Source organism: Bos grunniens, chromosome 15 (genome assembly GCF_055505025.1).
Source record: "Bos grunniens cultivar Pamir isolate PY7600 chromosome 15, Bosgru_T2T1.0, whole genome shotgun sequence".
NCBI lineage: Eukaryota > Metazoa > Chordata > Mammalia > Artiodactyla > Bovidae > Bos > Bos grunniens.
The window spans coordinates 77,886,823-77,912,433 of record NC_141179.1 but is presented as its reverse complement, the minus strand read 5'-3'; the positions used below and the strand labels follow the sequence as shown (position 1 = coordinate 77,912,433).

The 25,611-nt window shown below is 41.6% G+C and overlaps 1 protein-coding gene across 50 annotated transcripts in view; it reads left to right on the top strand.

Annotated features, from left to right (window-relative positions):
• The window catches only part of CELF1 (CUGBP Elav-like family member 1), a 65,108-nt gene that overhangs the window by 10,416 nt on the left and 29,081 nt on the right, over positions 1–25,611 (top strand). For 21 of the 50 annotated variants that reach the window (XM_086341651.1, XM_086341639.1, XM_086341645.1 and 18 more), the window contains one exon: positions 21,947–21,987. The exons of 28 other annotated variants lie outside the window; for them this stretch is intronic. The gene's annotated coding sequence lies outside the window, so the exon portion shown is untranslated. Of the gene's footprint in view, positions 1–4,528; positions 4,679–21,946; positions 21,988–25,611 lie in introns of those variants that run through there. One more of the 50 variants, XM_086341647.1, reaches the window with a different exon arrangement.

Here is a 25,611-nt window from a genome sequence, read left to right as displayed (position 1 = left end):
TTAAAGAGTTTTTTGTGAGGCATATGAATTAGATCCTTTCTTCATTTTCTGGTTAAATAATACATTTGCTTGTTTCCTGATTGTTTTCTCTTTTAAGAAAGTTGATGGACTTGAGTGGAACACAATAACGTGGGTTGAACGGCAGTTGAGACTCTAAACAAAGGGGAATGGTGAGTGGCTGTGTGCCCAGTTGATGGAGTCTGCCGGTCTCAGCCCAGTTGGGAACTTCATGAATGGTCTGTAATGGGAGCATCACAGTGGCGTTCTTCTGTTTGAGCAGTGTTAATGAGGGGGAGAGGGAGGCTCTGAGAAAGACAGTTTAATGCTTCTAATTTGATTTCTTTTTCTTGTGCGATCATTTGGTTTCTGTTAAGTTGAAAGACTTTACACCAGAGAAATGTAACAGTCCTCTATACTATTAAAACAGGAGTTAAAAAGAAATGTGGATTTGTATACAGCCAGGAAGGTATATAGATGTGCAGGGTAGGAAAAGCTGAAAGTCATTATTTTACTTTGAAGCCCAAATTGTCGAGAATACAACCTAAATAATGCTATGCCTTCGTATTGTGCTGTAGCATGTGTATAGTATTGAACCAAGTGCTGTTCATAGAAGACGCTTACATTTTTACAGTCCAGAGTGCTTACTGGTATAGGGCCCTTGCACAAAGTAGGTAATCGATAAATGCTGAAATACTGTATATCGAATGACAATTTAATGTTTGACACAGTTCAGTACTAAGGATTAGAAATAGGAAGAAAACTTTTAAGACTGAAATTCTGTGATCCATTTCTTTAAATCATTGTCTTTTGAAAATTGTCAGTACCTTAAAGCTCCAGAGAGTTTTCTGGGGGGAAAAATATAAGCCACTTTGCATTGAAAGAACATTAAGTTGGCTGAGATTTATACTATAAAAGCCTTTGTGTATCTTAAAACCTCACACCGTATACTGCCTGGACAGAATCAGAAGGCTCCTTGACAACCCGGATTCTGGCTCTGTTTTCTGTAGCTCCAGAAAATAAGAAAAGGAGAATCTGATACTGTTGGCAGTCTATGCTCTCTTGCTTTTCTGGGCCAAGACATGCATTTAAAAATAAAATCAGGGAAATTGTAAACCAGTAGTAAAAACAAATAAAGCACCCAAGAGTTTGCCTCTTCTCAAGTCCTGTGACCTGAGTCTCTTTTTGTTTCTGGATGTCTGATAGTAAACTAATGTGTCAGGACTATGCTTTGGGCTTGTCCTTCGCTCTTCCTATTTAAAGTTTATGGGACATGATCATGGAAAGACACCATGTTTCCTGTTCCGTTATTGTTTGTATCGTATGCCATGTTTCTTGAATAGCCTGATACAAGTCTTTTTTTTTTTTTTTTGCTTGCAAACTTCTTTACTGAAATAGTTTGGGTTATAGATTGTGGAGATAGGGTTGGGAAACTGCTTAAAAATAACCCTTTTGGACCTGCCACAGGAAAGCTTAGGTGAGTAAATGTATCAAAACCAGATGGATCGTTTCTATGGGATATCTTCATGCCTGTTGTTTACTCTTAGTTGACAGTGTAGCTTGTCTTCTTAGGTCTTTTTTTTTTTCTCTTTAGACTTGTAAATTTGTAATTTGTTTTTTAGGTTATGAATTCTGTTTCAACACATTTTATCTTAGTGGTGTTTATATTTAGGTTTTTCAGTAATTATTAGTGTGAGATCAAGGAAAGATTTTTGTGAGTACAGAGACACGTCTTCAGTTTTGTTCCAAGTACCTTGTGGCTCTCGGGATAACTGTGCCTCGGGCCTCGGGCAGGTGAAGTTTCAGACTATTACTGTGAAATCAAGTGCTCCTTTTTATTAATGTTAATTTGTCTGGTGTAACTTTGCTTTGGGCTCAGTAAGACATAGAGAAATGTTTTATTCTGAATTCTGACGGCTCCACTTCTCTGATCAAACCAGATCCACAGATTACCCTTGTAAATGATCTTTCTTAAGGTATCTTCTAATAGAATGGGTCTCGGGGGAACCTGAGCCCCAACACACATTTAGCTGGGAGTGACAGTTCATCTCCCTTTGTCCATACACAGCAGTTTTGGAGGCAGACCTGCAATTTAAACTCTGTTCTGGTCTGATCAGTGTGATTTATTTTATAATAAGTTTTATTTTTATAATTATTTTGTGTGATGTATTTCTGACATAATCGTGTAGGGAAGCTGAGATTTCTTGAGAACAATCTTGATTTGGAGAACTTTGAAGTCTTGATGGGGAAATACTAAATACAGTTCATGTGGTGTGGTGATCTGGAAAGAAATGACAGCATACACAGGTCATTGAGACTTCAGTGGGCTTGTGTTTATTTGCTCGTATGAATAGAGAGATTAAAACTTGAATATATGTAACTCATAAGAGTGTCATTGAAACAGTTAACATTTTGTCAGAATTGTATACTACATGGGAAATGATCACAGAAAGACACCAGTGTTTATTTTATCGTTATTGTTTATATCATGCCTTTTTTAATAGCCTCTGGATACATTTACAAGTCTTTTTTTAAAAAATGTGTGTTCATTTTTGGCTGTGCTCTGTCTTCGTTGCAGTGCATGGGCTTCTCACTGGTGGCATCTCCCATCTAGAGCTGGGGCTCTAGACTCAAAGCTCTTGGGCTCCTGGGCTCTGGAGCACATGCTTGGTGGTTGTGGTGCATGGACTTAGACGCCTCATGGCGTGTGGGATCTTCCCAGATCAGGGATTGAACCTGTGTCTCCTGCACTGATAGGCTGATTCTTTACCACTGAGCCATCAGGGAAGGACCCCCCCGCCACCGGTTTCTTTTTAAAGCTTGCAAACTACTGAATTAATCTGGATTACAGATTGTGGTGATGGGATTGGCAAACTACTTAAAAATAACCCTTTTAGACCTGCTATATTTCTTAAAGGCACCTTGCCGAAGAAAAATTAGATGAGGCTTTCTAAATTGCTAGATCCAGACCATCAAAAAATGCTCTGACCAAAAGGGGGAAAAGCCTGCCGGATCCACCCCCGGAAATCCTAATGGGTCCCCATGGTAACAACCTCCTTGCTTACAACTTGTCACTGTAACTGTCACTGGAGTTCAAGAAAAGCCAGTATATCAAGAACTGTGTGGCATTAACTACTCCTTGGTAAAATGCTGTTGCACATTTGCAACAAGCCAGAAATAGAAAGTTAAAGGTTTTAATTTCTGTGTTCCATTAATTAGATGCTTTAAAAAGCTGCCTAATTATGGTAAGGTGCAGTAGTGGGAAGGTGGTGGGTGGCCGAGGCAGGCATAGGAGGAAGCCGTAGGCTCAGAATGTTAGGATCTTCATTTTCTTCTCTCAGCCTCTCATTTTGCAAAGAGGAAAGTGAAATGCCTTATTTAAGTTCACATAGAAGTGGAAGCAGGGTTCCAGCCCATGGCTTCTAATTTTCCAGCGCTGTTCTGCTGTCTCTGCCTACACATCACATTTGCTTTGCTTCTACTTTTCAAAAACCAAGTCTCAGTTTCTGAGGTTAGGAAAAGACCTTAGAGGGCATGCAGGGAAGTCTTCCACCCAGTAGAGGAATCCCTCCTACAGCATCCTGAGCAGGTGGCCTCTGCCTCTTTCCTCAGCTGGGGTTTACCTGTCCAGTCAGCGAAAGCCCCACTTCCTGACTTTGAAGAGAAGATAGTTTTACATGGCTTTCCCATTTTAAAGCTATAAGCTTTGTTTTTCTCCCTTACAAAATAGCAATTGAAAATCAGACCTGAATGTTTTTCATTAGCCTGTTTATCTCCACTTAAGTCATCTTGTCAGTCATGACAAGACAGAATAATTTGTTGAAGAATTATGTCGTGCCTAAATCGTAGAACTTGGAAAAGACTAATGCCATATTTGGAACAAGTTAGTCCTTTAACAGCTGGGAGGGAAGAGATGATAAATGCTATATTCAGCTTAAAGTATTTTATAATGTGCTTATTAATAAGATGAAATGATGGTGAGCTGAAGAGTTCTGCTGTTCTCAGAAGGCCTCAAAAGAGGCCTCAAAGTATTTTAAAAGCAAAATCAAGAGCTAAATAGGCAAGGTGTTTTGTGGGTTTTTTTTTGTGGTACATTTGTGACCATTACTGTCATTGTTTGGAGTAGATTCATTTACACAGAAGTGAGTTTTGGACTCAAAACCAACATTATTTTGGTAATTATTAATTGCATGTACCAAAAAAGGATTTTTTTAGGTCTGTTTTCTGGATCATTGTTGCTCAATATGCCAGTCATTTAATGTCCCATCAGTAAGTGCTTCAGCTTTTATTTCACTTTTCTTCTTTCCTAACTACTGGAAGGGTAGTAACAGGTAAACATTTAAGATTATTAGCCTGAGGTTTTGTTTTTTTAAATACCTTTTAAGCAAAGCATAAATGCATATTTTCTAATAAAGTACACAAAAATGATTTCAGTTTCTTATAACCATGGATATTTTTTCCTCGAAGAATTTAGCATGTCTAAAAATGGAGAATTTGGCTCCAGTGTTAATTTTTCTTTTTGTCTTACCAGAAAATTAAAGTGAAAATGCTGTTGGCAGTCTTTTGCTGTCTTGACTTCAACACAGTAGAGAGTGCTATAATGAAAATGTGGCTGAGTTTTTAATATTCTGGAATTTCATAACCACCAGCACCTCTTGGTTATGCAGCCAAGATAATTAAGGTAATCAAATATTTTAGTCATTAGTAGGTGCGACCTGGCTCTGAGAGACATATCTAGTCCCAGCTTCAACCCAGTGCCCTTTTCCCTCATTTACTCCAAAACATATTATTTTTGTTGGTTCTGGTTCTTAATTCAACCTGTGAGTTTTTACGTAAAAGTTCATCATACAGTTTTTCTTGATAAGAAAGTATGCTGGACTACAGTGTCGTGGTACAGACTAGCTGTTGGACCTCGTGTTTTGGGTGGGAGGTGGGGAATGAGAGAGGAGGGAGGAGAGGAAGAGAAGGATTGGGGGGGTGGGGGAGATGGCTGCACCTGTGCCATGTTGTAGACAAGAGAGCTCGCGTTGGGAACCTCAGGGAGGAGGGTAACGTATTTGGGGCATCCAGCTATCAAGTAGTAAGTCAGGGCGGGACTTTGAATCCACGCCCCAAATTCCGTGCCGTTTTCCTTTGCTTTTGTTGCTTTTAGAGGCTCAGACTCATAAAAATAATGAAATAATTTATTTTTATAACCACTCCTTTTCATGTGGTAGTAAATTTTTAATTGTTAATCAGTCGTGTAAGTTCAGTGTCTCCTTTTAGAAGTTCTTACCTTGGGTTAAGGGGGAAAATGGGCTTATCTGTGAACTGCTCTGACAAGATATTGTTTGTGTACCTTACCTAAGCTGTTTTTATCTGTTTTCTTGTTAAAAAGTAGGAGTAATTTAACCCTAACAGAAGTGGCATGGAAGTAATGGTTTTAAGGTAGGTAGCATTCATAGCACCTTCAGGTCTTTGCAGAGAAATGTATGGCATTCCTGTGGGCAAACAGATGAGGGTGTCCCTCCCACGGGTCATCTACTAGATGAGGAAACTAGATGTTGCATCTTTACTTGGTTCCTTAGTGAGAAATGGTGTGACATGAGAGGCTGCTGTCTCCCTTGCTCCCTTCTTCCTAAGGTCTGGCCCTGATCTCTGCTCCCATTGCCCACAGCCATCCTCTTGGCTCTGACGTTACTTAATTCTAAACAGCCGTATTCCACGAGCTCCTAAAGAGAGAGAGAGAGGTGGCCAGTCTCTCCTGGCTGCCTCGCAGTCAGTGCCGCTTCACCAAGTGGTCTGCTCTGTGGCCGTGTCCTCTTTTGACTGGGCCCACGTTAAAGCCTGTCCCCAATGCTATCTTGATATATATGTCCTTGCTAGCAATCTTGTTTTTTAAGCCTCCATGTACAGGTTGATTCACAGTGGGGGAGGAGCCATGTTCAGGAACTTTGTGATAGCCTGGTTTCTCTTGTCTTTCATCTCTCTGCTTCTATTTATGTTCTTTGTACCTCTTTCTTGAGCTTGCACCTTCTGCATAGTTGACTCTATTATATCATCTTTGAGCCTGCAAAATAAAAGTTGGAAGATTTTAAAGTTAAAGTTCCCAGAATAATGTTGTCGCCCACATTGCACATATGTCACATTTTGAGTTTACTAGTTAAGCCTCTAAATATGTGCTTTATATACAGTATGTGCAGTGTGATGACTTTGGTTGCCATGAGAACCTAAAAATCTCAGGCTTAAATGGTTCAGTAACAGACACATTTTTTTTCTTTTATTGTCTTAGAGGTAGGCTAGCTTTTTCTTTGATCTAATACACTTTTTACAAATTGAGATATTAGTCGGTGTCTATTCTCAGGTATCACCTCTTGCTGACAGGATGGGTAGCTTCTTTGTTTCTCTGTTATCAGTCTCCTTTATTCCAATCTTCCATGCTCTAGTTTTTTCTCTGACTGTCTCCTGTTACTTTGCTACAGGATAGAATTAGCAGTAGGAAACTGGAAGCCTTGCCTTCTTAGAAAAAACAGTATACGTGGTAAGAGAGGACCTGTCTGGTGGGACAACCCTAAGCACATCTACCGAATTCCACTCTTGTGTAAGCCTCCTGTGATAAGCTGTGGTGGTAAAATTTTCTTAGGGAAAAAAAAAATTTTTTTTTCCTGAACCAATTGTTGTACTAGACTTCTTTTTTTTTAGTAATTGAGGTATGGCTGATTTACAGTAGCTTGAGAATTTTTAAAAAAGAAGTATGATGTTAGTCTGTCATACAGTTCAGATTCCGCTTGAATTGGAATATATTATTTTGAATAATTTCTTGGCCAGGGTGACTTGTTTATTCTTGACTAGGTTTAGTCATGAAGATTCTTTTTGGACTAGGAAGTAGAAGAGGAGATGACAGGATGTTAGATGTAACAAACTATATATTGTTTGCTCTTTGATTCTTAAACCTGTTTTGCATCATAGACCCCCTTTGATAATCTGGTAAAAAGCTATGGAACTATTTCCCTACAAATACAATTTAAGTACATAAATTTTTTTGCATATGTATGTAAAATTTTGTGCATAGTATGGTGAAGTTTATGGAATCTGTGAAATACCCGGGAATTCTGTAGGTCTGTGGACCCTAAACACGGAGTGCTGATCTGGCCCAGTGCCGTTTTTCACCTGAGGATGTGGGTATCAGGAAAGAAATGACTTGGCAAAGGCCAAACTATAGGTGTGTATAGCCATGTTGATTTTGTGGTTATACTTTAATCACCTTTGGTATATATAGTTGTGATGTTTTGCATTGTGTTTATTTTTACATAAGTAATCTTAATGGATAATTAAAGCTATGATGTCATCCAGAAAGTAGCCTATCAGTCCATAGTATGCTACGTTTTGGGAAATGAAAGTTGCTTTGGGAAATCAAAGTTGCTGTAACAGGCCCGGTCAGAATAAATTAAATGTATAAGCCACCAACACGGCTCAGAGATTTTTAATAAAATGTTGAACACTTGCACATCTGTGTTTTGTGGGACATGCCTGGAATGCCTCTACTACTGGAATCCTGCTGTGCTCTTTTTCAAGCACATCAAACAGGGTATGGACAAGGCTCTGCCTTGCACTAGGAGATCTAGGAGGTGGGATTGAGAGATCGGTTTATCTGTGATTGGGCCTTTTGCTTGTCAGTACTGAATTATGTACAAAAGGCACAGAGAAGATTTCCTTTTTTTTTTTTTTACAGAGAAGATTTCAAATGGTTAGTTTACTTATGAAATACAGTAAAGTAAATAATTACGGTGGACCAATTAATTTTAAGGGTTTTCATTTTTTTAGTTTTAGGGAAAGCATTTTGCTGGGGTGCTACCCAGTATGTTTGAGTTCTTATGTCCCATAAGCTGGAGGATTGTGCGCACGCATAAAGCAGGCATTTCAGTGATAGAGAGGAGCTAGGCAATGCTGTCTTCTCCAGAGCTCCCCTTCATGACTGGGTGACTTAGCAAGTGTTTTGTCATCAAAGATATTAAAATGCACACTAAATATTGGTTGATTCATTGACAGCTAAAGTACAGAATCTTTTGAGGCCATGAGCAATGCATTTCTTTCCTTTTCTGCCCCCCAACCCCCCGCCCTTTTTTCCTTCAAACCATGCATTTCTTATCTGTGGAGCGTTCACTCTGGCCACAAATGAAGCTTTTCATATATACTTTACATTGAGATGAATGTGAATGAGTTGTTCCAAGCAGAATAATTTTTAGAACATAAACATTTGACGTCTGATTATATAAGCCAGCATCCTGGGAAATACATTTTAAAAGTTATACATTGTAAAAGTTATATCAGGATTTATTTTAACTTGTAAATCAGAAGAGAACAAGAGACCCAAAACTAGTTTGAGAGTTGGAATGAGACTTTCATTCTGAAGACACCAGCCAAGGGGCCTTCACACAGATGCAGAATAACCTTTTTTGCATGTTAAATTCCAGAATTTAAATGATGAATTAAACCTTGTGGTGGCTGCTGTTGACCTGGTAAGACGTTGACCAACTAAAGTGCTCACAGTGTCTTTTCTGTCTCCTGTGGCAGAGGGATTCTTGATGTATAAGTGACTGAAATTATTGGGAGGTTCCTTGGCTGAAATAGAATCTCAAACCTTTCTTCAAGTAGCAGCCTGTGTTGCCTCTGTTTTTTGTCTGGAGCATGTGAACACAATGCATGTGTGTGAGATAATTGGGCTTTCACTGGTGGCCCCCTTTCAGCAACCATGTATGGATAAAGCTGTTCAGGTCCCTGCTCCTCCCTCCCTGAGCACGGCGCAGGATCTGTTCTGCTGTAGCTGCTGCTCCACTTTTCAGCTTTCTATATTTGTACCGCAGCACAGGGGCAGCCCATCCTGGCTTGGGCCGGCTCAGGGCCCGGCCCCGGCTCGCAGTTTGTCTCTTACCTGCATGCGTCTGTCTGTGTGCATTTCTGTCGGGGACTGAGGTTTCAGATTAAAGAGGTGACCTGTTTGCCTTGTTTTGTCAGTTATACATGGTAAAGAATGTTTCAGAATCTTGGGGGTGGGGTGAGGAGGAAAGATTTGTATTATTTAACAGAATATATTAGGGAGAGGATGCCAGACTGATTAACATAGTGTCAGAGGTGACTTTGTTCTCTTAGAAACTTTTCTCATTAAAGTTGTAGCGTTTTTTCCCTGTTGTTTTTCACTAGTCACAAAGCCCAGTTCTTTGGGGTGAAAGTGAATTTCCTTTCCTGGCACGTGAATTTCCTGATAGAAGAATTGAGTAAAAAAGGCTGAGACATCTACCTCCTTATGAAATGATCTCATACACATCTTTTTGTAAGAGGGGCTCCCCTGTGTCTCAGACTGTAAAGAATCTGCCTGCAGTGCGGGAGACCCGGGTTCGATCCCTGGGTCCAGAAGATCCCCTGGAGAAGGGAATGCCTACCCACTCCAGTATTCTTGCCTGAAGAATCCCATGGTCAGAGGAGCCTGTGGGGCAGCAATCCATGGGGTCACAAAGAGTTGGACACAACTGAGCGAGTAACACTTTCACTTTTATAAGTAGGGGCTAAGCCTCTTCCTTTGACCTTTTCCTGGAAAAGGAACTGGGAAATGCCCCGCTTCTCTGGGCTTCACAGTGACGATGCTGTCTGCACCGTTTCAGAAGGCTTTGTCTGGTTTGGCCTTACAGAAGGCTCATGATGTTTTTTTGGTGTCATGTCTATTTAAGGACATGACATGTAGACAAGAGTTCAGATTATTTCAAAGAGTTTTGGGTTTGTTATACATTTAAGGAGTACTCTCTTGCTTTGTTGTAAGGTATTCTAATTAGACAGAAATACATGCCTCATTCTTGATCAACTCAAGTCTAAATTCAAGTTGGTTTCTTTGTTTTACACTTGCCTTTTACTCCCCTCCCCCAACCCCCCGTGAGTCATAAGCATGCCAAGTTGGGAATAGAACTTGTCAGCTGAGTAGGGATGAGACACTTCGCTGCACATATTTGTAACTGGCTGGTGAGGAAGGTAAAGGCCTTTAAATGCTGGAGAAATGCATTCACTGAGGCAGCTTCTCCTGTGGCTGTGTAGTATGGTTGCAGAGCTCCGTGTGACTATTTACTGATGCAGTCTGCCTTTCGATCACTCAGGAGTCTGTCCCTGAGTCTGTCGTCTGGTGACTTGTTTGCCTGTGACTTGTCCGTTTTTGGCTGCAGGGGTGTGTATTGGTGTAGGGCCAGGACCTGGTACTAAGTCTCTCATGGGTCTCATTACTTAATGACTTTCTAAAATTCTGTTGCGTGTGTCATTAAGTTGACTTCACCTTCTCCTTGGCAACTCTTAGTCCCTGTCTCATGTCATCTTTCTACTAATGTTTTCTCATTTATACCGTGAGTCACTGTATAGTCTCTGTAGGGGCTGTCCCTGGAGATTAAAATCAGTGGCAGCTCTCAGATTTTAGAGCTTAATCTCAGTAAAGGACACCGTGATTTAGCACATCTCTTATTTCAGCTTTTCCTTTGTTCTTGATCTTTTAAAAACTTTTATAATTTCCCTGGTCTCGTTTTATTAGTTGGTATTTTTTCATTGTATGCTTCCATAAACCCTTTTTGGTATAATGCGGGTAATAAATAAATGTTTATAAATAAATAAGTGCTCTTAGAACAAGTGGTTCAGTCTTTTGTAATGAAAGTTACACTTACACTGGACTCTTAACAGACACAGTTGAAGATTTGTCTGCCAGTCACTGCCTTCGTATCTCCATCCCTCCCTCTCTCTAATAGGTGTTTCTGTATAATCTTAGGTACTCCATTTTGCTGGGGTTGACATCCGCACACTGCTGTATCTAAAGTAGATAACCACAGGGATCTACTGTATAGCACAGGGAACTCTGTTCAATAGTCTGTAATAAACTCAATAGAAAAGGAATTTGAAAAATAATAGAAAAATATCTCAGGTACTCAATTTTGAAGAGAAGCAATCCTGTCCTGCATAGGTGCCAGCTCAGTGCCTGGGGTGATCCTGATAGCAGGAGTACCCTGTGTGTGCCAGGCACGGGTCTAAATGCTTTATATACATGGATTTTTAAATTCAAACAAACATCTTCTAAAGTAGATACAGTTGCTGTGACCATTTGCCAGATGAGGTAACAGGTATAAAAAAGTTAAGCAATTTACCCAAAGCTAAACATGGCTAGTAAGGTCCACACTGGGACTAGAAACAGTGGTGGGACTCCAGAGTCTGAGGGTCGGGTGTGTTACTGGCTTGTAGTCAACATTTGACTATTAATTTTATAAACATTCTGAATTTTATTTGGAGATTTTTGAATCATGAATCATCTAACCCGTTTCATTTTAGAATTTCCTTCTAAAAATGACTATAATATATGACTTTGGTTTTGCAGGTCACTGTCAACTAATTCATTTATTGATGATAAAAAGCTGGAAGGCAAGTAAAGTGGTGAGCCTGCAAAGCATACCCCAGATTAGTAATTTATCTCTGCTAGTGCCAGACTGTGTGTTGAAGATACTGAAAGCAGAGTTAATTTTAGCTGCTTTAACTCTGGGGCCCTACACTACCCGTCTTTAAGAGATGCCTTCGTAGGGGAGCATGGGGAGCGAAGCCTGGCAAATTTTGCCTGCTCCATTAGCTGTAATCTATGTGATGGTAACAGGATAATATACATTCAAAAGAAATGATGATGGTAGAATTATTGGTAGGCAGAGTAATTTCGGCAGAGGGTAGCAAAAATGTTATTCTAATCTTAGACAGTGGGATTAACTAGCACAGAAGTTTGGTTTAGACAGCAGCCCAAGAACCCGCTCTCCCGCTCTCCTGTGGTGCTTGTCTCTCTTGAATGGATGACAGATTTCTCCTGACCATATATGCTTTTCCCTTATGTATATGCTGTCCGGAGTCTGTTATTTGTGTAATCTTGTCTTCTGAACAAGGACAAGGATTGGGCCTTTTTTGTACCCCCTCTGCTTCGAGAGTTAGATGTTCTCTATGTGCATTTTTTGATGGATAGCTCTCCCATTTTATAAGGAGCTTGTTTTTGTAAAAATGAAATCAAAGCACTGACAAGTTTAATTTTGTGAAACAGTGGGATTTTTTTAGAAGTGATTTGAAGGAGGTGACAGAGATCATATAAATGGGTGTTTAAATGTGAGAAGCACTTTTAGGAGCACAGTTTGAGAGTGATGAAAGCATGATAATTGTTAGGAGCGCAGTTCGAGAGTGATGAAAGCATGAAAATTGAAGTCACTTTTTAAAAAAGTGACAGTATTAAAGATATTTAGAATTTGCCCTGGGGCTGCACATCCTTTGGGATGAGTCAAGCCATGCTAAACACATGCCCTGATTGGCTGAAGCAAAGGTATAATTTTTGTATTTCAGGGAGCATCTGCACGGAATGAAGTGGTTTCTGGTTTTGTAGAATTATGACCTTAACAGAAAGAGGTTGAGTAGAGTTTCCTGCTTTCCAGCAGAAGAGGACACGCCTCCTGAGACAAGGCCATATGGAGGAGTCCTGCGTGAGCACCATGTGCTGAGGTTGAGGTTGGGGCAGATGGTGCAGGCAGGGTTCCTGGCTGCTTGGTCAGGGATTTTGGAGATGGCAGAAGTTAGATGCTAGGTACTGTGGAAGGACCGTTGAATGTGATGCATATTGTCCGTGTTTGCCTAAGAGTTGAAGTGAGCTCAGTGAGAGACTGTTGATGTATTTGGTAGCGTGGGGGTAAGATAAGGGAAGAGATAGGAAGACGCTGGCTTCAGTGATACCTCAAATTTGATCTTAACCTCCTGAGATTAGGAAGAGGGAGACAAGATACAGTGTGAGAAGCAGGATTCCAGATCCCTGGCCTCGCTTGTTCTCTAGAGACTTAAGGTAAGGTACGGCAGGACTGTTCAGTTCAGCCCCTCAGTCGTGTCCGACTCTCTGTGACCCCATGGACTGCAGCATGCTAGGCTTCCCTGTCCTCCAACTTCTGGAGCTTGCTCGAACTCATGTCCATCAAGTTGGTGATGCCATCCAACCATCTCATCCCCTTCTCCTCCCGTCTTCTCCTGCAGGACTGTAGGATTTTTCTATTTAAGCTTGAAGCTGTTTTGATTCCTTTTTGAGATACTAGGCCAAAAGCTGTATTTATAGAACTTGTTTTGACATATTATCTCACCCTGTCCCTAGCCTTCCTTACTGGAATCCAGCTAATGTTGCACTCTGCCTGGCAGGAAGGATTGATTGAAGAAATGTACACATATATATACAGCTGAGTGATTGAAGATAGCTCCAGACTCTGTAAATAGGCCGGCTGTAAGGTTTGCAGTCGGTTAAGTTGCTGGAATAACTCCACATGTGTAATCCCTCAGCTCACACGTGGTAGGTACACTGCTGGTTCACCTGGACCCTGGCTGTTTCCACACAGGTCTGGAACGCAGGAAAAAAAGTAGAAAAACAAAATGCTTGGTTTGTAACAGATTGAGTTAGGATTTTTCTTTACTTTGTCTTTCATAACTTCCAAGAGTTTTCTTTAAAAAAAAAAAATTTCTGTAAAATAGATAAAACGTATCCACATGTGAGCAATTCAGTCAGTATTCTATTTCTGCAACCTTGTTAGTAATTTTTTCTTTATCTTTCCAGAGATACTCTATTCTATTTTATAAATATTCTATTTATTATTATTTTTTTTCGTCAAACTGCGCTGCTTGTGGGTTCTTAGTTCCAGGGATTGAACCCGGGTCCTGGCGGTGAAAGTGCCAGTGGACACGGAGGAGTTCCCAGGCCCTTCCTGTCCAAACACACCCTCCTGGTCAGTACTTAGTGCTACGCTGGAGCTACCTTCTTCTCTTCAATAGCTACAGAGGTGTTGTGTCTATACTCTAGTTTATTTCACCAGGATCCAGCTGATAGGCGTATGTGTCTCTCTTTTTTGCTGTTATAAACAGTGTCCTTACGAATGGCCTTTTGTGTATGTCAAGTATGAGTTTATTTGGAGGCTGTGTTTCTGGAACTGGAGTTGCTGGATTCAAAGTGCATATATAGTTGTCAATATTGATACACATACTTAAGATCATTTTTTATATTTTGCAAGTGATGTCTATTGAAGACTAGAAAGATTTTTAAGAATTTTTATTAAAGTATATTTGATTTACAGTGTTGTGCTGATTTCTGCTGTGCAGCAAAGTGATATATATATATATATTCTTCATTTTTTTTCTGTATGGTTTATCACAGGGTATTGATTATAGCTCCCTGTGCTGTATACAGTAGGACCTTGTTGCTTATCAGAGTAGAAAGATCTTAATGCAGTGGCAGTCAAACCACTAGCCCAAACAATTACTGGAATGAAGAGCATATGACCTGAAAGGGAAGATTTAAAGAGACCGTCCTGAGATAAGCTGAACTATCAAAACCAGCAACCATTATTGCTGGAGAAGAGCCATGTTGCCTAGAGTAGGCAGGAGTAACCCCTCCTTTTTATTTTTTATTTTATTTATTTATTTTTAGCCCCTCCTTTTTAAAAATTTTTAGGGAACGTGGTGATGGTAGCTAAATCTGTAAGCCAGATATATTTCTTTTACTCTCAAAATGTTAGTTTCACCCATTTGTGATCTCTGCCTTAGAAGAACATTTGTGGTCCATCTCTCATTCAGTCCTTTTCTCTTTCACCTACTCAGGTGGATGTCATGAGACCAGTCACAAGAATCAGCCAATAAATTCCAAGTAGTTAAAAAAAAAAAAAAAAATTCCAAGTAGTTGCTGTACCTAAAGTTTAATAATCACCTCAGAAAATAAAAGCAAACTAATATTTTGATTGTGCCCCCTCCCCCCGCAAAAAAAGCGCATTTTACAAACGGGTGTATTTTACCAAATAAAGCCCCGTGACTCCAGAAAGTACAAATTTTACTGGCTGGCTGTGGAACCTGCGTCACTCAATCTGATATCTTCACTTTAGTTCCCTCATCTGGAATATGGGACTAAAAATGCTGAAGAATCTCTTTTGAGCACTCAGAAGAATAATTATAAAGTCATCTCCAGAAGGTTGTGTATTACAGAAATGACTCTTCAGAGATATCAAGATTATAAGGTAATTTAAAAAGTAACTCTGACAGTGTTTTAGGGAAAAAAACCCAGTCACATTCTGTCTACATGGCACTAACATATGGCACAGCCCTCCTGAGCTGCACGAGTGGGCTGAAGTCAGAATGCAGTTGGAGAGCGGAGCAGTAATGACTCACTAGATGAGGCAGATTTGGCCTTATGGCAGGGCAGGGAAACCAAGGCGGAACTGACGGTCTCCGAACATGCCAGATTTCAGCAGAGGATACGTGAGGGTTCCAGGACAGGAGAATGGCTGAGCCCCGCGATTAGGTGCTCCGGCAGTGGCTCAGTCCCCGAGGCCCTCTCTCCCCAGTGCCCCCACTTCCACACAGTGGGGACCCTGCGCTGCCTCGGACTGCTGTGTCTTTGGAGGCTTCCCTGGTGGCTCAGATGGTGAAGAAGCCACTAGGCAAATATTTAACATTGTTCACTGGAACACTGGGTTCAAACTAGAAAGACGCATAGAAGAGGTAGCAGTTCTGCCCAGAGGAAGCTACACGTAAGCTTCGCCACCACATGTAAATGCTGCTGCACCACCAGGCAGTTTTGTTGGCCGGGACTGACAGTGCTGCCAGGGAAACTGAGGAGCTGAAGGCAGAATGAGGTTCTTATTCACTGCCCCCCCCCCCGCCCCCACCAGAGAGAGAGCTGGGTGGGGAGGAGAGCGGAGTACTTAATGGGGATTTGAGAATTACTTAGAGAGAGAGGTATTTGGGGAGAAGGAAATGGCAGCCCACTCCAGTGTTCTTGCCTGGAGAATCCCAGGGACAGGGGAGCCTGGTGGGCTGCCGTCTATGGGGTCACACAGAGTCGGACACGACTGAAGCGACTTAGCAGCAGCAGCAGCAGCAGCAGAGGTATTTGGGGAGGAAGTATGAAGAGGTGTTTTTTTTTTTAACGTATTTTGCATTTCCTGTCTGCCTCACCAGAGCACCTCCAAAATGGAATGGAGGTGAACTCTTGTTTCCATGTGTATGTAATCATGTGAAAAGATCATGCGACCCAACAGGAGATGAGACGGCAGATCAGGGAAAGGAAGAATAGCCCAGCTCGCCACCATTTAACTTTTTTTTTTTTTTTTGCACCGTTCTATTTTGTGGACCACTTTTTGTAACAGTTTCAGAAGATTTAATCATTATGTTGGCTTTGTCAAATAGGTGTTATATTTATTGATTTCTACATACAGATGATGTTGGCAAAGTCAGGCTTTATACCAGCTCTGACTCTTAATTCTTAAATATGCGCTGCTCACAAGAAAATGTTTATAACTATCATGTTTTTTTAAATAAAAAGTGTTGCTATATTGCATAATAGTGTTAACACTACTGAACTGTGTACTCAAAAATGGTTAGATGGTAAATTGTTTGTTTTGTTTGACCCTGCTGTACCTTGCGGCATGTGGGATCTTTGTTTCCTGACCAGGGGTTGAGCCCACGCCCCTCTGCATTGGAAAGTCCCTGTGTATATGTTTTTTACCACATTTTTTTTTTTTAAGCTGGAGAAAAGTTGTTGCCTCTAAAGAAGAGATGAGCATACTGGCCAGTGGTGAAGGAGATGAGGTTGAGATCTGTTTATAAACTTCTCTCCTAGGGTCAAGAAGAGGACACACACAGATGACTCAGTCAGTAAAGAATCAGAAACCCCAAACTTGAGTCTGAATCATGGAAATAGTAGCCACAGAGCAAGTGTCATAAGGCGGGTAAATGGTTTTTATGCACCCCACAGAGAAAGTGTCGAGTTTACCCCTGCGGACCAAGACAAGTAGGATCTAGGTCTGATATAGTGCAGGACCCAAGCTGTTTAACATGAAACCGTTTACTCTGCGGAAGGAGATGCTCTGGGAATGAGGAGAGTGACAGAGGGGATTTATCTGGTGTTTCAAGTGCATCTGTTTAATTTACCTAATCGCCTCTATTTTACAGATGAGCGAAACAGTGGTTAGTTTCTCAGTCTTGCGTCCACCTATTTGTTGCTGAGTTCTTTTACACATTTTATTTCATTGAATGCTCAGATCATTGAATTAGATTCTACTCACTATTACTTGTGGTATGTGTGCCTAAGATCCTGGATTAGGATCTGGTGGCAACTGCCATTCCCCTGCTACAGGTTCCTGAGGAAAACAGAGCGGCCAATCCAGGCAAACCCCGCTGGATTTAGCAGTAATCCCTGGTGGAGTTTTGCATCAGGAAGAGCTTGGTTAGGTAGGACAGCTTCCAGAGTTGATCCTTTTATCTGGCTATTTGGCTTTTTAGGGTATGGGAGTGGAAGAACATGCAGTTTTCCAAAGCATAAGCCCAACGTTCTTATTGAACCAGCCACATAACAGGAGGAGAAAGACAGACATGAGGGCATTGCATGCAATCTAAAAAGTAACAGACATTTTTTAAAGGAGCACAATTTTCGTAAGTCATTCCTATTATTTGTTTCCTCTTCCAGTTAGAGATTTGTATAGTGACTTGGTTGTATTCTGGGCATCCATTTGGTTCCTTTTTGGTGGGGGGGGGTAAAGTTCAGTTCTCTTTTACAGGTGAGACCGACCCTTAAGAGATGTTAATGAACTTGATCAGAGTCACATGTCTCCTGAGTAACAGGAAGTTTTCACTAACCCCAGCCAAATCTGTCAGGACTGTTGAGACTTCGGACATTTACCTACTTACAAGATTTGCCTTAGAAAAATGGTCAGATTTGGCTTTTGGGAGCTCAGCGTTTAAGCAGTCTTTTCTGTGGTTTCTGCACAGGATCTTCCTTATAGACAGCTAGAGTGAAGGAGAGGCTCTGGAAAAGATGGGACTTGGAGGAGAAAATTTACCATGTGCTTCAGTGTTTCTGTCAGGCTTTCTTTCACTCAAGGGTCCAACTACTGCTCTTTATATTCCATCCAGCTCCGTCATTGCCTGGGTTCATGTGGTCTTGAGTTACTTCGTTCCTTTGTGCCTCGTCTTGTCTGTAAATAGAGATAGAATAGGCAGGAGGATTAAGTATATAAAGGACCAAAAAGCAGCACATGGTGTACAGTAAATACTCAGAAGGTGTTAACTTTTGTCATTGTAGCCTCTTGTACATTACTGGAGATTTCTCCCTACTTTCTGGTGTACAGATTTTAAATACAAATCCCATCGGTTTGAGGATGCACACACTTACTGCCATTGATGGCATCTTAAATTCCTTGATTTGTGATAACCTGTTAGATTCAAAGAGAAAAATCTGTTCAAGAAACTATTCATCTCAAAACTGGACATAAAATTGGTGAATTATCTATTGTTTTGAATTATCCAGGCCTGTTGTCAAATTTCCCAGGAGACCTCGGGTTACCCTGAGGCCAGAATAGGCAAACAGGTAGGGTCTGCCTTGCCTCTGTCTGTCTTCCACCTGAACAGCTTCACCTTTATGTTTATGGGAAAAACACTTCATTTAAAAACATTTCAAAAACCGCTCATCTGGATCATTGTTCCGTTCTTCTTTAGCTCCCTGCTGTATTATTAACATATTAATCATGTCCAGGTATTGTTAAGAGGACTTGCTCGCGAGGCTGGAGTCATGGGTTTAGGCCTCTTGCAGGTCTGAGCATCACTGAGCCTGGTACCAGCCTCTGTATCTGGAGTCTGCCTCAGTGCACACGGTGTAAGAGCTGTTCAGTCAGTTGACTTTCTGTCTTCCTTTGAAGGACTGTGTTTTGGTCTTCAACATACAGGCCAGCAGAAAACTCTAAGATTCATTACCTTGCCTACACTATGGGAGGTGTGTAGGAGATCTGAGACCTTTCTTATCAGATATTCTTGTGAGAGGAGATACTGTTCATTCACTCTTGCATCCTTGAAACATGTCAAGATCATATAAAAATGTTCCAAGATATATTCCAAAACCAAATATAAATGCTTTCCAGATTGTGTGTTGTGGGATAAGTACTTTGCCTTTCAGAGTCCTCTGTACCATCGACCTGCAAAGTATAATTTTAATTCTTCAAGCAGGTCGTGCTTTGAACATGTGAGTATCACAAGCAGACAGTCCTGCTCATTTCCCTCAGTGCCGTCTTGCCCCCATCCTTGTCTGTTGCCCCCTCACCCCAACCCCACCTACCTTTTTGGTGCTCCTTTTCTGCCTTGACTCTTCGACTTTACCACTCTTTGAGACTACTTCTGTGCCTCTGCACATGGTGATTGAGAATATGAAGATAATGTTAATGGAAACAGACTTGGTGGAGCCTCAGGGAAGCATAGAGCAAAGGCAGTTCAGGCTTCCTCACAGCTTGCAGTGCATTTTGTTTGGTTCCCTACATAAATGAAAGATGTAGAAAATCCAAACCTAGGGGCTTTTCTGGTGGTCAAATGGCCGGGACTCCGTGCTCCAGTGCAAGGGCCCGAGTTCGATCCCTGGTAGGGAAACTAGATTCCACTAGGAGTTCGCATGCCACAACTAAGACCCGGCACAGCCAGATAAGTCATAAATCCTAAAAGAAAGAGAGAAAGAAAAAGAATATCAGTTAAAAAAATCCCTCACGCCTAAAGCTTTTAATTTCCACATAGCTCTCCTCGCTCCCCAAAGCGTTTGTTTTTTACGGACAAGGCAACAGAATGTAAGAAAAGTAAAGCTGGATGACAGCTTCTAAGGACGCCTCCTTGTGTGTCAGTCTGCCCACCGTCCTCCTCCAAGTGCCGGGGGCCTGTGTGAAGGAAGGCAGTGTGTCCTTTTTTTGTGCGCTTAAGTTTTCTTTAAAAAGTCTTTGGGTGACTTAGTAGGATGATTAATCTCCTACTTATGTGTGTTTTAAATAAATAATTCCATTTTCCTTTTCTCTTGGCTGTGCAGTCAGGGTGTTCTTAGTCCCCCGCAGGGCTGCCATGTTCGCTGGGGCCTTGACGTTTGTCCTTCCTACTTTAACGTAGTTGCTCCTCCTTAACAACCCCAGCCTGCATTTAGCTCTTTGTGTCCTGGAGGCTCCCCAGCCAGCATGCAGTATGAGTCTGGTCTCACAGGGTCACACAGCACTAGTGTTTCTCAGCTCTTCCATGCAATATATCAGGAGACATGACTCCTTGGTCTTTATTTCTTCCAGAATAAAACTGACAAGCAGACATCTAACTTGTTCTCTACTGTCTTAACAGGCACTCCAGAGCAAGCTCAAGACAGACACACTGTCCCTATACAAGTTTGTGCGGCCTGGATGGTTTCTCTATTTCTGAGAGAGAGACTGTGGGCTCTGAAATTAGAATTGCTCATGGATTTAGTAGATTACTTTAGCTTCTGAATTCCGAGAGTAGTCCCCATCTTGGAATGGCCATAATGATACAGGATTGAATGAGGTGTTATGAACTTAGAAATAGTAAGTTCCTTTCCTCTTAATAACTTTTGATGATATAGGCAGGTCCAGGAGAGTGCTTTTAGGTTTTTTGTGTGTGTCTTAGTGTAAACTTGGCATTAAGATGGTTGGAAGCATCATTACTTCATTAGCAAAATTGGAGACTGGTTAGGTCTGTATGAAGCATCAGTTAAGTATTCATGCACCCATTTTATGCCTCAAGAAATGTCTCGGAGAAGGCAATGGCAGCCCACTCCAGTACTCTTGCCTGGAAAATCCCATGGACGGAGGAGCCTGGAAGGCTGCAGTCTGTGGGGTCGCTGAGCGTGGGACACGACTGAGCGACTTCCCTTTCACTTTTCACTTGCATGCATTGGAGAAGGAAATGGCAACCCACTCCAGTGTTCTTGCCTGGAGAATCCCAGGGACGGGGGAGCCTGATGGGCTGCCGTCTATGGGGTCGCACCGAGTCGGACACGACTGAAGTGACTTAGCAGCAGCAGCAAGAAATGTCTTTGAGTTCAAAGAGGGTAGGTAGAGTGCAGTGTCTCATGGTGAGTTCTGGTTCTGGCTTTGTCTTTCAGAATTCTTGACACTTTCCAGTGTAGACTTGGTGACTTTCTGCAGTTCTCTGTAGCCGGGGCCAGACAGAACTTCAGCTGGCAGGAGTTGTAGATGGACTTTTGTAGGAATTTGGGCAACTTTTATAGAAGCAGTCTTTACTTGAAAGATTGTTCCATATGTTTAGAAATGAAATAGATTGGTGTTTTGGTTCCTGTTTGCTTTTACCTTCAGTTAACTTCCCCATCTTCCGATTGGTTTTCTTGGTTTCAGTGGTTTACCACCATCCTGGGGCCATCAGTATGCATTTACAAGGCAGGAACTTCGGGTTACTTTTGAAGAGTTTTATACCTAGCACCAGCCCTCAGGCCGATTGCTTTGGGGAAATAGCATGGCTTCTTCACATCAATAATACGATCTTTAACTGCTCAGGGCTTGCCTTGTGGCTCAGCTGGGAAAGAATCCTCCTGCAATGCAAGAGACCTGGGTTCGATCCCTGGGTTGGGCAGATCCCCTGGAGGAGGGAAAGGCTTCCCACTCCAGTATTCTGGCCTGGAGAATTCCATGGACTGTATAGCCCATGGGGTCGCAAAGAGTCTGACTCGACTCAGCGACTTTCACTCTTAACTGCTAAAAGGATTACACAGCCTTTAGCTTTGTGGTAGTTTCCCACCCAAGAGCAGATGCTAAAAATGATTGTTTTGGTGACCTAGATGTGCTGTAGTTCAATCTCATAAATTCTAGTCATTGATTTGCTATTTGTGGTGACATTTTGGGGTAAGCATCTTTTTAATAAACCTTTTAATAGTTTAGTTCTCTGTTTTTTAACTTGATGGTGTTCTTAAATTAGCTTTGAGGTGTTAATGTAATTGTGTATTGTGTACTTTAAAATTGGGAGAGGGAGAGTTTGTTTATCTTCAGTCTCGGTGACAAAGGGGCTTTTGTTTGAAAAGAAGCTGTGTATCTGGAATTATGAGAAATATAGGCATGGTCCACTTATTTTTCTTTCCTTGGTTTTTTAGAGTGAAGACACTAGTCCAGAGAGGGAGGTGGAAAGCTACAGGTATGGGCTAACTGCTGGATGGTTGTGCTCTGGTTATCTTTTTAACCTTCCTTCTTGCATGAGGCCTGTTTTGCAGATGTGAAAAAATTGCCTCCAGAAAGGTGATGGCTTTTTCCTACATTTTGAGATTAAATTTCCTATTCCTGGGAAGCTAGATTTTTTTTTTTTCTCCTTCCCAACTTTCTCCTTAGCTGTTTACCAATGCAGGCTTATCTCCCATTTGAACTAGCTGCTGCGTAGTTCAAATAGTTGGAGCTGGGCGGGGGGTGGAGAAGGCACAGGGAGAGAGGGAGGGCACGTATGTGTGTGTGTGTATCTGCACACAGCAGCTGCCTGGCTGGCTTCCTTTCCCCTTTCTGCCTCATAGTTGGAAAAGGATTCGTTGCTCAATGCTGTCCGATTCTTTGCAACCCCACCATCTGTAACCTGCCAGGCTCCTCTGTCCCTGTCCATGGAATTCTCCAGCAAGAATACTGGAGTGGATTGCCATTCCCATCTCCAGGGGATCTTCTCGACCCAGAGATTGAACCTGGATCTCCTGCATTGCAGGCAGATTCCTTACCATCTGAGCCACTTCATAGTTGGAAGACCCTAAAGGTGAAAAAGTAAAGTCGCTCAGTGAAGTGAAGTCTTCTCGACTGAGGGGTCGAACCTGGGTCTTCTGCGTTGCGGGCAGACGCTTTACCACCTGAGCCATGGTGGCTTATTGGAAGACCCTAAGTAAACTAGAGCAAAGATGAAGATAAAACTCAGTGAATTTCACAAAGATGATACAACCCTCTTGGAACTGGAATTTGTTCAACATACTGATATTTAAATCAGCATTGGAACCTAAATAAAGCTTCAACCTACAGTATATTGTTATCAACTAACAATTATACTTAAATTCCAGAACTAGTTGGGGACCTGAAAATATGACCTGATTTAAAGGGTGGTCACAGTTTGACAGGATGATTTATTTGGTCAGGTGTGTCCCAGAAACTCCGTGGATGTCTCTGAGCTGACACTTTTGCTGAAAGAACTGAGCACAGAAGAATGTCTTTCTGCTCGGACTTTGACGCTGACTGGGGAGGAGATAGGTGATTAAAGACAGGGAGAGGAGATGGAACACTTTCAGATTTCAAAAGTAAATCTTCCTCCCTTCAGTCTTGTCCTATCTTTTTAGTGTACCATATATAATAATTTTACAGGCAAACAGTCTTAGACATAACAGTTACTAAACTTAGTGCTTTTGGTCTTACTGTGATTTTAGATTTGGAATAGAACTTTTTTTTTTTTTTTTAAACAATACTTCTATTCCTTCTTTAACCCCCCATCCCCCTCTTCAGAATTTTTTCATCATCTCATGGAAACTCAACAAAGGTTTTCTGTTTTAAGATATGCTCAACTCTCACATGTTTGCAGAAAGTCTCCCACAAAGTGAGATGTCACAGAGATAATTAGCAATTCAGGTCAGTGTATTTTTGCATATGCAAAGTACTAGCTGGGGAGTTTTAGGAGCCCCACTAATTATATTAGAGGTACTAAACTTTAGAAATGAAATTCAAGTCCAGAAAGATTTTAGGCTAAATTTTAAGTTGTTCTGGTTGGTTATTTTCAAGTAGTATCAGTTCGTTGCTTCTGAGGGAATATCCAGTCCGCTTCACTGTTAGGTTATGACTTTTCCCTGGATTTTTGCGCTTTTCCTTAAATAGACTAATGATAGACATAGGCTCTCTTATAATTTAGCAGTAGGCTCTCATTTTCTCTATGCTCATATAACCAGACTTCACATTTTTGCCTTTTAAAACACATTTAGATTATTGAGATGGAAGTATAAAATCCCTTCACCTGTCATTGAACTCCCTGGTTACATCAGTCAAGATCGACAGCCTGACATTTGCACGTTCCACGTGGGCTTTTTTGCTTAACTATACTTTGCTCTTTCTTTTGACAAACCAAATGCTGTGATTCTAGCATTTCTGTCTTCTAATCTGGTTTTTAAGCTGTTTATTCCCTTCTGATGCTCTAAATGCAGGGTGCGCTGCTCTTTCAAGGGTGTCCCAGATCCTCTGGTAGCATCCACAGGGTCCTATAGGAACACAGGGCAAGGCACCTAAGGGATTCAGGAAGGCTTCCTAGGAGAGATGGTGTGTGTGTGTGTGTGCCCGAGTGTGTGCGTGCTGTGTCCGACTCTTTACGACCCCATGGACTGTAGCTCGCCAGGCTCCTCTGTCTATGGGATTCTCCAGGCAGGAATAGTGGGGTGGGTTGCCATTCCCTTCTCCAGGGGACCTTCCCCACCCAGGGATCGAACCCATGTCTTCTGTCCCCGTCTCCTGCATTTGCAGGTGGATTCTTTACCACCGAGCCACCTGGGAAAACCCGAATATCTTATCCTCTGATCATTTTTAATGATTTGGGTTCTTTTGTTATAACAGATAACAGACCGATTATTCCTACCCTCACATAATCAAGCCTTGAATTATTGCCCTTAGGAAAAAAGAGAATATTCAAGGCAAAGAAAACTGAGACAGTCAACCAGGGAAGAAGAGGAAACCATGAGTGTAAATTCACAGATGTGGTTAGAGAGACTGAGGGAAGGTTAGGGCCTTCTGTTGCAGCGGACCCTGGGTTTTAGGCCTAGACTGTGTTTCTGATTAAGAACTTTTAAACAACTGCTTACGGATAGTTTGCTATGAATAACTTTTAATTCTCCTTTTTAATTTCCCTCTAACAGCTGCATTTTTGTATTTCCATAATTGTTTTTATTGTCACTTTGTAACCCTTTTCTAAAATGGAGTGACTTGTGATTAATTTCTGTTCTTTCTTTTCCTACAAGCATGTTGAATTTAATTATACCGAGATAATTCTTGTGACCTGCTTAAAGAGAATTCCCCCTCCCCCCATGTAATAAAATTTCCACCTTGTAGGTTTTTAAAACATTGCAGCCTTATCCATCATAAAATGAATTTTAAAATATTACAGCCTTTAACTCGGTAAAAATTACTCTGAGGAGTACACATCCTTTCATACACTGGGCAGTTACTCTTGTTACAGTTGTGATTCTGATTAAAATAGAGATGTAGTTAGGAGTCATGCATTTTTGGTGAATAATAAAAGCATAGCAACCAGTGGACTTCCTGAAAACTTGATTCATTTTTAAAGGAGTCCTGGAACTAGAAAATCTAATTGATTAACCGACCTCACACAGTCACTCCTTAGTCAGGTGCTTCTCTGTAGGAAGAGGCGTGTGACCAGCTCCAGTGCTCTTAGAAACGGGGACCCGACGGGCCGGTCGCTCAGCCAGCCCCAGCTGGGGCGAGCTCTGTACCCTGGGTGCCGGTTGCAGTCTCCTCACTGGCAGCCTGCTTCTGCTTCCTCTGTTAATAGGGTGGCAGAGAGCTCCTGTCACTTCTGTCTCTGTAGGGGATCGGATGGGCCAGGGTCTCTGACAGAACGGAAAGAGCAGCTACCTGCTATTTTAGTTCTAAATTTTGGGTGGTTATGTCTGGAGACACAGTTTCTACCTTTCTCAGTTAGATGTAGACAGGTGCCAGCCTTTGTTAGACAGACCTGTGCTGTGACATAACTGCCTTTCATTAGTTTTGTTTTAACGTCAGTCTGTATCTTTAGTTCATTTGT